Source organism: Enhydra lutris, unplaced genomic scaffold (genome assembly GCF_002288905.1).
Source record: "Enhydra lutris kenyoni isolate GAN:26980312 unplaced genomic scaffold, ASM228890v2 scaffoldscaffold55, whole genome shotgun sequence".
Taxonomy (NCBI): Eukaryota; Metazoa; Chordata; class Mammalia; order Carnivora; family Mustelidae; genus Enhydra; species Enhydra lutris.
The window spans coordinates 819,209-835,956 of record NW_019154139.1 but is presented as its reverse complement, the minus strand read 5'-3'; the positions used below and the strand labels follow the sequence as shown (position 1 = coordinate 835,956).

The 16,748-nt window shown below is 51.2% G+C and overlaps 2 long non-coding RNA genes across 4 annotated transcripts; both read right to left on the bottom strand.

Annotated features, from left to right (window-relative positions):
• Positions 1-540: 540 nt before the first annotated feature.
• LOC111157698 lies at positions 541-4,848 on the bottom strand. 2 transcript variants are annotated; one of them, XR_002641318.1, is made up of 2 exons: positions 3,395-4,848; positions 541-1,604 (listed from the first exon to the last, which is right to left on the bottom strand). It is a non-coding gene; the product is annotated as an uncharacterized LOC111157698 (long non-coding RNA). The 2 variants fall into 2 exon arrangements; XR_002641317.1 differs by having other exon boundaries at positions 541-1,553.
• Positions 4,849-8,902: 4,054 nt separating this feature from the next.
• On the bottom strand, positions 8,903-15,325 carry LOC111157689. Of its 2 annotated transcripts, XR_002641316.1 has the most exons (5): positions 13,408-15,325; positions 12,749-13,013; positions 11,090-11,436; positions 9,522-9,627; positions 8,903-8,932 (listed from the first exon to the last, which is right to left on the bottom strand). It is a non-coding gene; the product is annotated as an uncharacterized LOC111157689 (long non-coding RNA). The 2 variants fall into 2 exon arrangements; XR_002641315.1 differs by lacking the exon at positions 8,903-8,932 and having other exon boundaries at positions 9,382-9,627.
• Between the last annotated feature and the right edge of the window lie 1,423 nt (positions 15,326-16,748).

Here is a 16,748-nt window from a genome sequence, read left to right as displayed (position 1 = left end):
TACCCACTGCTACGGAACGAACTACTGCACAACTCTAGCTCCAAATCAATGACCACTCCTTTCGCACAGGGATGTCCTATCTGGGCAGGATTCAGCAGGCACAGCCTGTCCACTCCACACTGCACCACCTGGGTATCCCTACTGCGGGCTGGAGGGCCCACGTGCAAGGTGGTGCCCTCATGGGGCCGGTAGGCTGGTTCCAGCTATGGAGAGTGGGATGGTGTCCATGTTCCGAGAGAACCAGGTGGGAACTGTATCACTTCTCATGCCGTAGCCCCGATGGTCACAAAGCCTCACTTGTGCCCGAGCCTGTCCAGATTGGAGAGAGGAGACGCCGACCTCTGCCCTCTGGGGAGACGAGTGTTAAAGTCACATTTTAAGAGGAAGGAGCATGTGGTATGGGAGAAGTGGTGGCCCCTTGGAGAAAATGCCACACGTGCGCTGCAATTCCCAGCTCTACGTACTCCTGGATCCTGTCTATGCCCGAACATACACCCAAGAAAGCGCCACTCGTTCGTGAGGACACGTGCACTGGTGTTCAAGACAGCATTGCTTTTAATAACAAAAATACTCAGAGGAAGAAATACCTTCAGTGTCTTTGGACGATAAACTGAATAAAGTGAGGCACATCCACACAGCGGGAGAGAACACAACGGCTTACACGAAGAAACTGTCCCGCTTGGAGCCCTGTGGCCGGGTCCCAGACATGATGCTGAATGGCAGCAACTCAAGACGGTGATATAAAGTGCGATCGCATTTATGCTCACCAGAGTGAGTTCAGAAATGTAGGTGCACACACCTGTATCTGCAGCTTCATATCCGTCCACGAGGCTGGAGTTCGTACTGACAGCTCCGATTCCAACCCAACCGATTTCATTCTGTCCTCTCTCTCCGTAGAACTCGTTTCCAACAACAAAAAGCCTCTGTGCGTTCACCTGCTAGCTCTCCCAGTCTCCCCTGTGTGTTGGGCTGTGCCAGCCAGAAAGTGGGCCCAAGACCCTCAACCACCACCCCTACCCCGTCTCCATTAGGATGTACAGAGCCTGACGAAGGCAAGGAGAGGGCAGCCGTGTTCTTTTCTTGTTCTATTTTCTAGCAAAAGTCCGATGAAATCCTTTCTTTGTGTTTGATCTAGCTTTAACCTTTGCTACAGTCGCTGGTGCCTCCATCAACAAATACAACATTCTTTAAATGATTCTCACTTCAGAATTCAGGAAAAGATCATTTTTCCCGACTCTATTAATAGAAATTTAATTATTTTCATAGTTTCAATAGAAGTCAGTCCTCTTCTCTACCAGGATATACTTAGAGAAATTGCACAACCTTATGTGGATGTCACACGTGAGACTCCATTCAGGGTGACCCAGCCACTCTTAGGAAGATGGGTTGCAGCATCTGTGTTGAATCAGTGTCCACAGAGCCCACAGATCCACCGAACTCGTGCTCCTGTCCTATGGTGTGCCAGATCAGAGTCCTACAAGTAGTAACGTAAGCAAGAGCTGTGCGACACCGTGGTCCTTGAGAAGATGGGGACTTACCCAGCGGCACAGGTGCTGCAGGCAAATCAGAGGGAGATGAGTTTGGTTCAATTTCCTAACCTAGGACTGAAGAGCAAATAACAGAAAGCTCAGGCATAATAGAGACTCAACCCCACATTCATTATGGCAACATCTCCAAATGGGGTGATTTTCTGGACTTGATCGTTGGGCGGCACCAGGTGACACAGATGCACCAGCCCAACGGGGAGGCTCATCCCTGTTAATTACCACTTCTACAGCACCTGTGAGTGACTCAGGTCCGAACACGGAAGACCCAGCTTTCTGTGTTCAAGAATAACCTTTGTAGATCCTTTATCATCAAAAGGAGCAGTTAAGAAAGAGTTTCCAAAACTTAACGATGGGTGAAGGGAGTGCCTGGATGGCTCAATCGGTTAATCTCCCAACCCTTGATTTCAGCTGAGGTCATGATCTCAGGGTCATGAGATCAAGCCCCGTGTTGGGCTCCATGCTCAGCCCAGGAGTCTGCTTGTCCCTCTCTCTCTGCTCCTCCCCACCATGCTCACACTCTCCCTGTCTCTCTCTCTCTCTTTCTCAAATAAATAAAATCTTTAAAAAAAAGAGAACAGGTGAAGGGATGGTGATGGGTGCTTTGCTGGGCAGCTGAACGTTGTCTAGCACGCCTGCCAAGGGAATTTTTTATGTTCTCAAGACCGCGCCTGTTTCACCGCTATTTACTATTGATTATGACTTTTTACAACCCATTAAGGGTAGACTTTAACTTGCAGAAAACAAACAGCTAGATAAAGCGATCCCTGTCTGATAGCAATGCACATGAATTTTGTCCAGTAGTAAGTGATAGAAATTACTTGTCTGGTAAAGAAAAAAAAAAATTACAATTAGAAGAGGTTGCCATTGAATGGCCCTGTAGATCACTAACCAGTTTGGTTTTTTTTTAAAGATTTTATTTATTTATTTGACAGACAGAAATCACAAGTAGGCAGAGAGGCAGGCACAGAGAGAGAGGAGGAAGCAGGCTTCCTGCTGAGCAGAGAGCCCGATGTGGGGCTCAATCCCAGGACCCTGAGATCATGACCTGAGTCGAAGGCAGAGGCTTAACCCACTGAGCCCCCAAGCACCCCCACTAAGCAGTTTTTAATCTAAATTAGCAAGCTTGTCTTCAGCTAGTACCAATACTTCTGTTTTCAGTCTTTTTTATTTTTTTATTTTTATTTTTTTTAAAGATTTTATTTATTTGACAGAGAGAGATCACAAGTAGGCAGAGAGGCAAGGAGAGAGAGAGAGGAAGGAGGAAGCAGGCTCCCCGCCTAGCAGAGAGCCCAATGCAGGACTCAATCCCAGGACCCTGAGATCACAACCCAAGCTGAAGGCAGAGGCTTAATCCACTGAGCCACCCAGGCAGCCCCTTCAGTCTTTTTAAAAAGATTTTATTGATTTGAGAGAGAGAGAGCACAAACAGGGAGAGGCAGGAGCAGGCTCCCTGCTAAGCAGGGAGCTCAACATGCGGCTCGATCCCAGGACCCTGAGATCAAGACCTGAGCCAAAGGCACACACCCACGGAGCCCCCCAGGCACCCTCTCTTCAGTCTTTGGAACCAATTTGACCATCATGCTTCCTCAGTAATTATTTAAATAAGTCTTGGACACTTCCTTACTTTAGAAGTATAGAGTCGTATTGTTAACTTTTTGAAAATAATGTCTTATGGTCCCTCCATCTAGCGGCCTCTCAGCATCTTTCTACAATATCTAACAGGCATCTCAAATGTCACATACCTGATCTGCAGCCCCTGGCCTTCCTCCCCAGACTTCTCCTCTGTTGCCTTCCCCACCTGTTATGTGTTGAATCGTGTCCCCCAGAAGATATGTTGACATCCTTACCCCCAGGAGCTGTCAGTTGGATCTCACGGGGAAGTAGGCTCTTCACAGATGGTCAAGGTGAGATGAGGTCATTGGGGTGGGTCCTTATCCAACGACAGTGTCCAAGGAAATTTGGACACGGATACACAGGCCACAAGAAAGCCATGCGGACCAAAGCAGATTGGCAGGTGTGGCTGTTAGCCCAGGGAAGCCGAGCCTGACAGCTGACAGAGGTAGGCAGAGACGGGACGATCCTGCCCTACTGGTTTCAGAGGGAGTCTGGCCTCTAAGCTATGAGACAATACACTTCTGTTACTTTAAGTCACCCAGTTTGTGGCCACTTGTTATGGCAACCATAGGATACCAATCCACCTACCTAGTACATGGTGACTTCAAGTTTCCTGGCTAAGCCCATCCGACCCATCGGCAAATCTTGTTGGCACCCCTTCAAAATGTGTCCAGAACCAGCCCCGTGTCACCACTTCCTCTGCTACCGCCGGGCCAGTCACTATTGTCTCACACCTGGATCATCTCGGTATCTTGACTAGGCTCTGTGTCACCTGTGAACCTGTGTTCTTTTTCTCGACACAGCAGCCCAAATGATACTGCCACTTCTGTGCTTAGAACCTTCCAGCAGCTCCCCATCTCTCTCAGAATAACAGCCAAAGGCCTCAGCCTACCAACCAAAGAACAACCAGACTAAAAATGGGTATAAAGGATTTGAATAGACATTTCCTCAAAAAGACACACAAGTGACCAATAAGCAAGTGAGAAGATGTACAGCATCATTAACCTTTTGGGACAAGCAAATCAAAACCACAAAGAGACACCACTTCACACCCACTAGGGTGACTGGGATCAAAAAGTCAGACGCTAACAAGTGTTGGGGAGGATGTTGCTGGAGGGAGTGTAAAAAGGTACAGCTGCTTTGGAAGACAGTTGGACAGTTTCCCAAAATGTTAAACATGGAGTTACTGTATGACCCAGAGATTCCACTCCTGATTGTGTGCCCAAGGGAAATTAAAACACATGTCCACACAGAAACTTGTTCACAAAGATCAGCAGCGGTATCACTCATGATGTCAATAAGCGAAGATAAACCGAGGTCCATCAGCGCAGGAACACCGAATGTGATCGATCCATGAACGGAACAAAAAGGGATGCAGTGCTGAAATGTACCGCACAGAAGGCTCTTGAAAACATTATGCAAAGGAAAGATGCCAAGAGGCCACATACTGAATGATCCCATTTATATGAAATGCCCATAATAAGCAAATCTACAGACATAGAACTCATGCTAGAGGTTGCCAGGGCCTCAGGGAAGGGAGAATTGGAGACTGACTTCTAATAGTATGGGGTTTCTTTGGGGATGATGATGTTCTAAAATCAACTGTGGTGAGGGCTTCCCAACCCTGTGCCTGTACTAAAAATCACTAAATTGTACATTTTAAATCAGTGCATTGTATGGTATGTGAATTATAGCTTAAGAAAGTTGTTGTAAAAAATATATTGAATAAGTAATTACATAAGTAAAAATTTAAAAATAACACCAGAGACATCTGGTTAGATGGTGTGGACTCATCTCTCTCAGCTCATCCAACCGAACACAACTTTTAAAACCAGGGAATAATTCAGCAATTATAGGAAAAGAGAGGGAGTCTGACTGGGGGCCTGGGATTGAGGAACAACACTTGGAGTGTCCCAGGACCTACCCAGGAGAAGGCTGTCCAGGTCCAGGATCTCCATACCAGCCAGTGGTAGAAAGCAATCCAGGCCCACTGTCTCCCCACCCACCCCCCAGCAGCTGAGGGGAACTCACCTATCCTCCCCTGGGGGAACTGGTAGAGATCAGGATGTACCCTCCATCCCACAGATCCATCTTTCTGTACAGCCACCCAACAGCTCTGGGCAGCGAGGGAATCGCCTCTGTCCCAGAAATAAGTGGGAGCTTCTGTGGCAACAGGTGAACAAAACAGACCAGAGTAGGAATTCAGGGGCTCTAAAAAGCGAAATTATCATTGGAACCACAACCCACAAGAGTAGGCCAAGATGGGTCACTCCTAACAGGAGGACTGCCTGCGAAAGCGGAAGGGTTAGATCGGATTCGGAGTCTCCTAACGTGATGTCCACGCTGCTCAGGTTACACTCTTAAAACTCACTTGTCGCACCAAGCATCAGGAGAGTCATACTGGACCTAAGAAGAAATAATCCACAGATGCCACCGCTGAGATGAATCGGATGTTGGAATTGCCTGATGGGAACTGTAAACTGGCCATCTCAAAAATGCTTTGGCACATAATTATAAATTACCTTAAAACAAATGAGAAACCAGAAACTCTTAGAAACAAACAACAGGGACACCTGGGTGGCTCAGTTGGTTAAGCAGCTGCCTTCGGCTCAGGTCATGATCCCAGCCTCCTGGGATCGAGTCCCACATTGGGCTCCTTGTTCTGTGGGGAGCCTGCTTCTCCCTCTGCCTCTGCCTGCCACTCTGTCTGCCTGTGCTCGCTCTCTCTCTCTCTGACAAATAAATAAATAAAATCTTAAAAAAAAAAAAAGAAACAACAGACAAACAGAAGTTACAGAACTAAAAAATATACCACTGTATATACTCACTGTACAGAGTCTCAACACCACAATGAATATGACAGAAGAAAGAATTCATGAACCAGAATACAGAACAACAGAATTACCTAATCTGAGCCGCAGGGAGAAAAGACACGGGAGGAAAAATAAGAAAACTTCAGGAACCCATGGGACTGTATGTAAAAGATAGGTCTAACCTTTGTATCATTAGACTCTAGAAAGAGAAGAAAGGGTGTGAAGCTGAAAAAATATCTGAAGAACAAATAGCAGGAACTTCCCAAATTTGGCAAAAGACCGAGACATTCCAGAAGCCGGGCAAATCCCAAATAAGATAAATCAAAGAAATTTGCCACACGCAATAATTAATCCTCTGAAAACTAATGACAATGAAGAAATCTTGAAAGCAGAGAGAAACAGCACTTTGCCTGTAAGAGTAGAACAATGGGCATAACGGTGGGTTTTTCTCAGAAACGCAGAGGCGGGAGGAAGTGGTACATTTCTCAAGTGCTGAGAGGAAAAAGCTGTCGACCGTGAATTCTGAGTCAGGTGAAAACGTGCTTTGGGAATGAAAGGGAAATAAAAACATTCTCAGACAAAAAAAAAACCAACACTTGGACTCTCACAGAACTAGGCTTCAAGAACACCTAAAGAAATTCTCCAAAGAGAAAAGAAATAACAGAAGCCTTAGAACTTCAGGAAGGAAAGAAAAACAAAGGAGTGGGCCAAATCGAGGGTAGCGCGGTGGCTCGCCCTTCTCGTGGGTTTCTTAACTGATGCATGGCTGGAGCAAAACTTGTGACGATCTGATGGGGCACGAAATACACAGGGGAAATAACATAAGCAATTCTATGTATTTTTAAGTGGGGATGGTGAGGGGAGCTGAGTGGAAGGGTGGTTGCCGTGCCCCTTTCCGAGTGCGAAGATGGAGCCAGAGGCCGATGACGACCTGCATGGGGACTGTGACCCTAAGAGAGCCCTAAGAAAGCTACACAATATGTTGTGCCCACAAACGCATAAAAAAATTGAAGCAGGATTTTAAACAATGTTTAGGTATCCCACAGGAAGATGAGAAAAGGGAGAGAGATGAATAAGAAAGAGAGGGAATAAACAGAACACAGATGAAAAGATGGCAGACTTAAGCCCTGATATATCCCCCAAAAATCATATAAAAGGTCTAAACACAGTGATTAAAACACACAGATTGTCAGAACGGATTAAAAGAAAATATAGCTCAGCTGGGATGCCTGGCCGGCTCCATCAGTAGTGTGTGCAACTCGCAGTCTCAGGGTCATGAGTTCAAGCTCTGTGCTGGTCATGGAGACGACCTGAAAAAAAAAAAAAATACAACCCAACTATGTGCTGTCTACAGGAAACTCACAGCAAACATACTAATGGAGGTAGGTTAAAAATAAAAGAATGAAAAAATATATATAATGAAAATATTAGTAAAAATGTAAGAGTAGCCATGGTATATTATCTATTATGTATTACTATATAGAGTATGCTACGTTATTTATTATACTGTATAGTAAAATCAGATAAACTGGACTTGAGAGCAAAGAAAATTACTGGGAACAAAAAGGATCATTATGTAAGATAAAGGGATCAAACCATCCGGAGACACAGTGATCTTGAATGTGTACGCGTCCAACAACAGAGTTTAAAAATACATAAAACAAGAGTACAGAGTTAAAAGGAGAAATACACATCTGAAATTACAAAAAATAGAATTATAATCAGGGACTTGCACACCCCACTCCCAGCTACTGATAGAACTAGGAGACAGAGAGTCAGCAAAGATCCGGAACTCTGGGCCACCAGAGGCCAATGCAATCTAAACAATGTTTGTAGATCACGCCACCAAACAAAACAGAATACACATCCTTTTCAGGCAGTCGTACAATTTCAACTGAGGTCGACCACATCCTGGTCGAAAACAAACCTCAACAAATTTAAAAGAATATAAATCATACAGAGTATGTTCTCGAATTATAGCAGAATCTAACGAGAAGTCAACAGCAGAAAGACCACAGGAAAATTTCCAAATACTTGGAAACTTAACAACAAACTTCTAAATAATCAATGTGTAAAAGAGGAAAGCTTCGGGGAATTCAAAAATGTTGAATTGAGGGGTGTTGGTGGCTCAGTCAGCTGAGCATTCAACTCTTGATTTTGGTTCCAGTCATGACCTCTGGGTCCCGGGATCAAGCCCTGTGGCAGGCTCCACGGAGCCTCGAGGTTCTCTCTCTCCCTCTGACCCTCCCCCCACTCTTTCCTTCTCTCTCTCTCTTTCTAAAATAAATAAGTTCTTTTTAAAAATATTGAACTGGGGGCGCCTGGGTGGCTCAGTGGTTTAAAGCTTCTGCCTTCAGCTCAGGTCATGATCTCAGGGTCCTGGGATCGAGCCCCGCATCGGGCTCTCTGCTCAGCGGGGAGCCTGCCTCCTCCCTCTCTCTCTGCCTGCCTCTCTGCCTACTTGTGATCTCTCTCTTTGTCAAATAAATAAATAAAATCTTTAAAAAAATAAAAATATTGAACTGAAAAAAAATGAAAATACAACATATCAAAATTTCTGAACCTAGCCAAAGCAGTGTTAGGAGGAGTAACTATAGTAGTAAATCCATATCTGAGAAAAGAAGAAAATTCTCAAACCAATAATCCAAGCGTCCACCTTAAGTACCTACAAAAAAAAAAAAGAGAGTAAAATAAGTCCAGAGCAAGAAGAAAGAAAATAATATAAATGAGAGTAGAAATCAATGAAATTTCCCCTCCCCCCTGCTCATGCACTCTCTCTCCCTCTCAAGTAGATGAATAAAATCTTTAAGAAAGGGGGGCACCTGTGTGGCTCAGTTGGTTGAGCATCTGCCTTCAACTCAGGTTGTGGTCCCAGGGTCCTGGGATGGAGCCTCAGCAGGGAGCCTGCTTCTCCATCTGCCTCTACTCTCCCCCTGCACATGCACATGCTGTCTCTCTCTGTCAAATAAATAAATAAAACGTGTATAAAGAAAGCAACGAAATTGCAAATAGGAAATCAAGGAAAGAAAAAGCTCGTTCTTTGAAAAGGTCAATAAAGTTGGTAGACCTCAGACAAGACTGACAAAGAAGGAAAAGAGAGAAGAAAATTACTAATATCAAGAATGAAACAGGAGGCATCAAAAGGGTAGTAAGAGCACTGGGATGGTTACTTTTATGTGTCAACTTGGCTGGGCTAAGGTGCCCAGATATTTAGTCAAACATCTTTCTGGTTGTTTCTGTGAGGGTGTTTTTGGATGACAGTTACATTTATTTTTTTTAAAGATTTTATTTATTTATTTGACAGAGATCACAAGCAGGCAGAGAGGCAGGCAGAGAGAGAGGGGGAAGCAGAGAGCCCTATGCGGGGCTCGATCCCAGGACCCTGGAATCATGACCCGAGCTAAAGGCAGAGGCTTTAACGCACTGAGCCACCCAGGTGCCCCAACAGTTACATTTAAATTGGTGGACTTTGAGTGAAGTTTGCCCACTATAATGTTGGTGGGCCTCATCCAATCAGTTGAAGGCCTGAAGAGCACAAAAGGCAGACCTCCCCGAGGCGAGAGGGAATTCTCCAGCAGACTGCCTTCTGATTTCATCTGCAACATCAACTCTTCTTGCTTCTACCACAACTATTGGCAATCAATACAAGGACACTGAAATTAAACACACAACCATTTACAACGGTTAAAAATCCAATGAAATAGTAAGAGTTACCAAAAAAACCATGTATAGAACTTGTATGCTGAAAATGATAAAATGCTGATGAAAGAAATAAAAGATCTAAATGAGTGCAGAGATAGACCAGAAAAACTCAAAATAGTAAAAATGCCAGTTCTCTCCAAATTGATATACAGGTTTACCACAATTCCTATCAGTATTCCAGCAAGATTTTTCTTAGATACAGACAAGGTTATTCTAAACTATGCGGCAAAGGAACGATTCAAGCTATAACAATTTTGCAAAGGAGAAGCAAGAGGCCAGAACCAGTCTACCTGATTTCAAGAACAGATAGCTGTGGTAATCAAGCGTGTGTGGTGTTGGCAGAAGGAGAGAAGCACGGCTCAATGGAAGAAACAGAGACTTGGAAACAGACCCACACAGACATGTCCAACTGATGTTAGACACACGCAGAAGCGCTGCGATGGAGGAAGGCTGGCCTTTCCAACAAGCGTCGCTGGAGCAATTAGACAGCGGAAGGCAAGAAAGATGGGAAGAAGGAAGAGGAGGTGAGGAGTGATAGAGGAAGGGAAGAGGGGAAGGGGAGGGAAGAGGGGGAGGGGGAGAAGAACCTCACCCCAAGGCTTTCAGACCGTATACAAAACTTAACTTGAAATGAATCATGAACCTAAAACTATGATGCTTTTGGAGGAAAACGGGAGAAAATCTTCGGGATCTAGGCTAGGCAACAAGTTCTCGACACCAAAGACACAACCACAAAAGAAAATATTGCTAAACTAGACCTCAGGAGCATCAGAAACCTCTGCTAGGAATGAGCCTGTGGAGAGGATGGAGACAAGCCGCAGACCGGGAGGCAGGGTTTGCAAACCACGCGTGTGACGGGGGACTGAGAGATGGAACACATAGATTCTGAAAACACAAGAGTAAAAACCAAGCCATCCACGTAAAAACTCGCCAACAGATAGTTAGAGACGTCACAAGCAAGAGCGTAGGCACAGAGGCCCAGCGTCATCAGGCAGTAGGGACATGCAAGCTAGGTGACGGAGATGAAAGGCCGTGAGCGCCCTGAATGCTGGCGAGGAGGCGGAGACACTGGACACTCGCACGCCTCGGTGGGGGTGCAGGCCGGAGCAGCCACTCTGGAAAACCGCTTGGGGCTGCTCTGAAAACAAAACCCGCAGCCAGCACATGACCTAGCTGGGCTCCTGGGCAATTCTCCCAGAGAAACGAGGATTTCTGCTCACACCAAAAGCTGCCCACAAATATTCATCCCATCTCTCCGAGTAACGGACCAAATCCAGAGTCGACCCCAACGTCCTCCGGCAGGTGAGAAGGGAAGCACGGTGTGCCCCCAACCAAGGACCACCGCTCGGCAGGGCTGGGGGACAAACCATTGACATCCAACAACTTGGAGGGGGTCTCTAGCAAGCTACTTACCGAGGAGAACAGCGATCTCAGCAGGTTACTCGCCGCCTGACTCCCTTTGTGCGATACTGAGACGACATAGTTTTAGGAATGAGGGCGGATGAGTGGTTGCTGCCAGCACAGGGTAGGGCAGGGGTGAGGGGCAGGGGGGTGGGCGTGGCTCTCAAAGGGGACCAGAAGCAACCCTTGTTGGAACTCCCCATGTGGATCCATGAGCCAGCTTGGGTGCTCAGAAGGTAGAGAATCGGGCGCCTGGGGAGCTCAGTCGGTTAAGCATCTGAATCGATCTCAGCTCAGGTCTCGACCTCAGGGTCTGAGTTCAACTCCTGCATTGGGCTCTGCGCTGGATGTGGAGCCCACTTAAAGGAAAAAGAAACATTTTAAGAATGTATGGAACTAATACACAAGTACATGTAAAACTGGGGAAAGAGGGACAACATCGGTGAACTTTACCGGTATCAATGCCCTGGCTGTGATTCTCCTACTGTCATTTTATTCAGTTACTTCTAAAGATTTTATTTAGTTACAGGAGAAGGGAGAGGGAGAGAATCTCGAGTGGAGTCCAGGCTGAGCACAGAGCCTGATGCAAGGCTCGAGCCCACGCACAGCCCTGAGATCATGACCTGATCCAAAAAAACCGAGAGTCCAACGCTCAACCCTGTCACCCAGGCGCCCCTGCTGCCATCATGTTACCTTTGGGTAAAACTACCATGTACGAGGGACCCTTCTGCATTATTTCTTGGAATCGCATATGTGTCCACAATCACCTCTGTAAAATTTTCAGCTGAGAAAACTCCACTGCTAAGAATGTATTCTGAAGAAATAACCCAAGGGAACTGCCAGGGCGTCAGAACTGGTGGGCTCCCCGAGGGGAGCTGGGCACAGCTGGGAGCCTCCACGGGGCTGCGTGCTCACCCACTCGGTGTGGTACCGAGCAGCCGTTAGCAATGACCTGTGCTGCCGTAGTCCGTGGCATGGATACAGGTAGGTGGGGACTCGGTTAAGTGAAAACACTAGATTAGAAAAGAGTACACACAGTAGAGTCTTTTCTGATTTTTAATCTGCAAGCTTGTACGTAAAACCAAGATACGCATCTGATTTGTTTTCCATGTTATCCTTTTGGGATGGGGTTGTAGGTAGCCGTCATTTTCTCTTTATTTTGGTGTTGGCCAGATTGTTTATGGCGAACAGTGTTCCTGGTATGATTACAGTTGCTAGATAAACTACAGTATACCCAGTGAAATTAAAAACTCGGATAATTAATGTCTTAGTATGACGATGTCCTGTGCAGTATTTGTACTTCTACTTGCTGAATCCACCAATCCTAGTTACGACAAACTCCAGAGCCATTTCCACCTTGGAAAATAACACAGAACCAGCCGCCACAGTCTGGCGTCTTCTGTGCTCGAAGGCCAGGGCCAGGGCCAGGGCCAGCGTATGCATTCGCCTGAACCCCGTGCCCCACTTGGGCACCAACCCCCGGAGCACTGCCCTCCCATTCTCACCAAGTGCACTTACCAGGTTTCGACATCTCCGTCCAGCAGGAGACACAGTCGCTCCCCCCCCCGGGATCATTAAGTCCCCATCCCTCTTCCTCCCTGGACCCTTGCCCACTCCAACCCTAACACCCTCAAGCCCCTTCCTACCCCGCCCCCTCCCTGCTCGGCTTACCATCCATACAGTCGTTGATGCCTGCCCCAGGGCCTTGGTGCTTGATGATTTGTGTGTGCTCCTTCCCAAGGACCCCATCCCGGTCACAAGGCCCCTTGTCGCCCCAATGTGCTGAGGCTCCTCCTGGCAGGCCCTGCTGTCAGTGTCCCCCAAGGCCGTTCCATCTCTGTGGAGCTCATCACTGCTTGCTAGTGTCTCACTGGTAGCTCCTGTCGCCTCCACTGCTCATGACCCTTGCATTTCCTTCCTTGGGCCCTGGAGGTATCTGCGGGAAAGGCTGTGGTTCTCCACACGGGCCATCCACTCAGTGCCCCCCATAACCTGAGTGGTCTCGACACTGTCATTCCCAGCTCTCCTTCACCCCACTTCTACACCCCAGGAAGGGCCAAACCCCAAGGAAGCACCCCAGGGGGTGTTCCCAGCCACATCTCTGCCCTCACTTTTTTGCCTGCGGGGTGTCTCCACTCTTGGGGCCTCCACCTAGACAGGCTCCATCCCCACTGCAGCAGAAGAGTGGGCCGGAGGTGTGCGGGCTCTGAAGGATGCTCTCACCGTCCTCACGCCCCTCACTAACATTGTCCCCACTTCCCAGGTGCCGAAAGGGAAGCCCCGAGATCTCAGCGGCAGGGCTGGGCAGTAGGTGCCGGGCTCCTCCGCACCTGCCTGTTCCTGGCCGCATCACTCCGCAGGGTGGCTGACAGTGTCCTGACACCAGCGTCCCCTCCGGAACCAAGACAGTGACCATCTGGCACAGCTCTGGGGTTCCAGGGCTGTGTGGCGGGCTTTCCAGAAGCTGTGAAGTGCAGACCGTTATAGCTCATCTAGGCCAAAAAAGAAGGTTACTCCAGGCCATGAGTGCCCCAGAGAAAAACTGTGGGGACACCTCCACGTGTCCCCATTGGGGACCTGGTGTTCTCCGGCCTCTAACCACACAAACAGACAATGCAAAAGCGGAACGCTGCAGGGCACTTACTCCTGCAGGTCCTGGGACCCACCCAACGAGGCTTCAGAGGTCCTGGGAGAGCAGCGATGGGGATACGTGGATGGGGGATATCCAGGTGGGGGATCACAGTGCCCTGGGGGTGGGGACTCTGGATACCAAAGTCGGGGATCACAGCGTGGAGGGTGGTGCCCTGGTGAAGGGGATTCTGGATGCCCAGGTTGGGGGGTCACCATGAGTGGGGGTGCCCGGGAGGGTGTGGATTCTGGATACACAGGTGGGGGGTCACATTCGGGGGGTGCCCAGGTGGAGGGGATTCTGGATACCCAGGTGGGGGAATCACAGTGCAGGCAGTGGGATGTGGGTACACAGGTGAGGAGTCCCAGTCAGGATTCAGCTGGCGTCAGTGCCCAGCTGTGCTGAGCTGCAGCCTCCCACCAGGCCAAGCTTGGTGTCCACCTCTCACCACCCCATCACCTTGTGATCCTGCCACAGCGTCACAGAAGGCCGGAAAATGCTCATCAAAGATTTGTTGAATGAAGGGGCAGAGCTCTGGGAAGGGCTGCCACGCATCGTGACTCGCTGAGTCCCAGTTTGTTGGGGGCTGGCTGCATGACCAGCAGCACTGCCCTCCCAGCTCCCAGTGTTCCTTTTAAGCACTGGGTGGACGGCCACCCTACGTACCCAACAAAATCCTTCCTGCGAGGGGTCAGAGCAGGCCACACCTGGCCGACCTGCAGGATGTGGAAAGTGCGGGAGCCAGGGTGGACCTGGGAAGCGTTGCTGCCATTCCACTAGGGGAACCTTTCCTGCCCGCCCCTAGCCTGGCGCCCAGCCGTCGTGCCGACACAGTCTGCCTATCCTGCCGCCTCTGGACGCGCTTGTCTTCTCATGCTGGGTGTGCGTATATCAGCGGACATACCAGGGAAGGCCCTGCTCTCCTGGAGTGTTAGCGAGGCTGGCCCCCGTAAATGTCTGAGAACAGCGAGGCTGGGAGGCAGGGGTGAGGGGAGGGGCACTGCCTTATAGAGAATGGTCAGTATAGTGACATCTGGGCCAGGATCTACACGGGTGAGGCAGGCTGAGGACTGAGGAAGAGCATTCCAGGTGGAGGGAACAACCAGGGCCACTGCCCTGAGGTGGGACCCAGAGCTGGACCCAAGTCCACGAGGGAAGGCAGTGTGGACCTGGTCATCACAGCTGTGAGAACTCTGGCTTTGAGGGACACAGGGAGCCGCCGAAGGTGTCAGTGGGCAGGCGACCACAGCATATAGCAGGGACCAGGAAGGAGGCTGTTGCCATCTAGAGCAGGAGACCACAGGTTTTTTGCCAAGGGTTGGGAAGCAAGTTCTCCCCCACTGGGCTCATGAGCTGCTGGAGGCGGTAGGGCAGTGAGCTGGCACGGCCGCGGCCCAGTAAATTCCTCAAGGACACTGACACATTCCAATGTCAGGTAGTTTTCCCACGTCGTGAGATATTATTATTTCGGTTTTTTCCCCAGCCACGAAGGAGACAATAGTCTTAGCTCGGAGCAATTAAACGAAACGAAAAAAACGAACGAATAGCCACAAACAGGTGGCGGGTGGGCCCTGGCCGGCGGCCACCGCGTCCATGCTGTCCCCTGAGCTCCACACCAGTTCCTCCCCCCCCCCCCCCCCCCCCCCCCCCCCCCCCCGCCACCGCTCTGCGCCAGGCCCCGCGCTGGGAGGCGGGAGCCAACCACACACAGACGCGCACACCGACTGCCACCGCGGTCGACACTGCGCCCGGACGTCACCCCTGAGGCCCGCGGAAGTCGCGCCCCCCAGGCTGGAGCGGAGCGAGGGGGCCACGGCGGCGGGCCGCGGGGTGGACAGGGCCTCGGGCCCGTGCAGGGGTGGGAGGAGCCGGGGAGCGCGCGGGCAGGAGGGGCGCGGCCGGACCCACGGCACCCGCTGGCCGGGCAGGGAGCACCGATCTCCCTCTGCGACACAGGAGCGGTCGTCGGCAACGGGGACAGGCCGGGTCTCCGGCCAGTCCGCACGGTCGGGGCAGTCGCCGCCCGAGCTGGTCACCAGGAAACTCGCACTAAGCGCCCAGATGCCTGCAGAGACCAAGAGGCCCGCGGCCCCGCGCGTGCGGCACCTGCCCGCCGCACGCCCCCTGCCCAGCCCCGAGGCCTCCGGCCGCGGTCACCGCCGCAGGGTCTCCCCGCCCGGCCCCACAGGCTTAAGCTCTAATCCGCGCGGCCCCCGAGCGCGGCCGCCGCGAAGCGCTTTCTCGTCTTAGACTGAAGGGCTTAGACGCACCAGCACGGAGCACCGCGGCCAGCGCGCCCCCGCGGCCCTCGCAGCGCCGGGGCACGGAGGAGGACACTCGCGCGGCCTCCGGGTAAGCGCGCTCCGGGCGTCCCCCGCCGTGGGCCCCGCCGGCACCTCGGCCCGCGCCCGCACCACGTGCGTTCTCCGCCCTGTGGCTCCGGGGCCCCGCGGCCGGGCGGGCTGGGCGCCGGGCAAGCGCGAGCCGGACGCCGCCGAAGCCGGGACCGCGCAGCTACCGCGCGCCCAGCCGCCGCCTGCAGACGTTGCGGCCGCCCACCGGACTGCGCCTGCGCGGTCGGGCCCCCTGGGCCCCGGACCAAGCCGGCACTCGGAGATTGCGCCTGCGCGGCCGCTCGGCCCAGACCCTAGCCAAAGGCCGGCGTGCGGAGTCTGCGCTTCACAGGCTGGTCCGCACGAGCCCGGGGGCGGGGCCCATGCGCGGGGATTGCGCCTGCGCAGTCGGCCCGGCCCACAGGCGGCACCGCGCCTGCGTCGTCGGTCCGGCCCAGCCCAGGGATGGAGATCGCGCCTGCGCGGTCGGCCGGTGCTCGCCCCGTCTGCCGTGCCTGGGTCCCTGGTGCCGCCCGCCCTGCCGGCCACGCCCCCTGCCCCGCCCCGCGCCGCGCGGGGCCCTGGGAGGGGCGCAGCGTCCGGCGGCGTCGCGGGCGGCGGGCGGCGGCGGCGGCGGGAGGGGCCGGCGGGGGCAGACAAAGCCGCGGCTAATGAATGGGAGCGCCCGCCCGCGCCGGCCGTCGTCCGC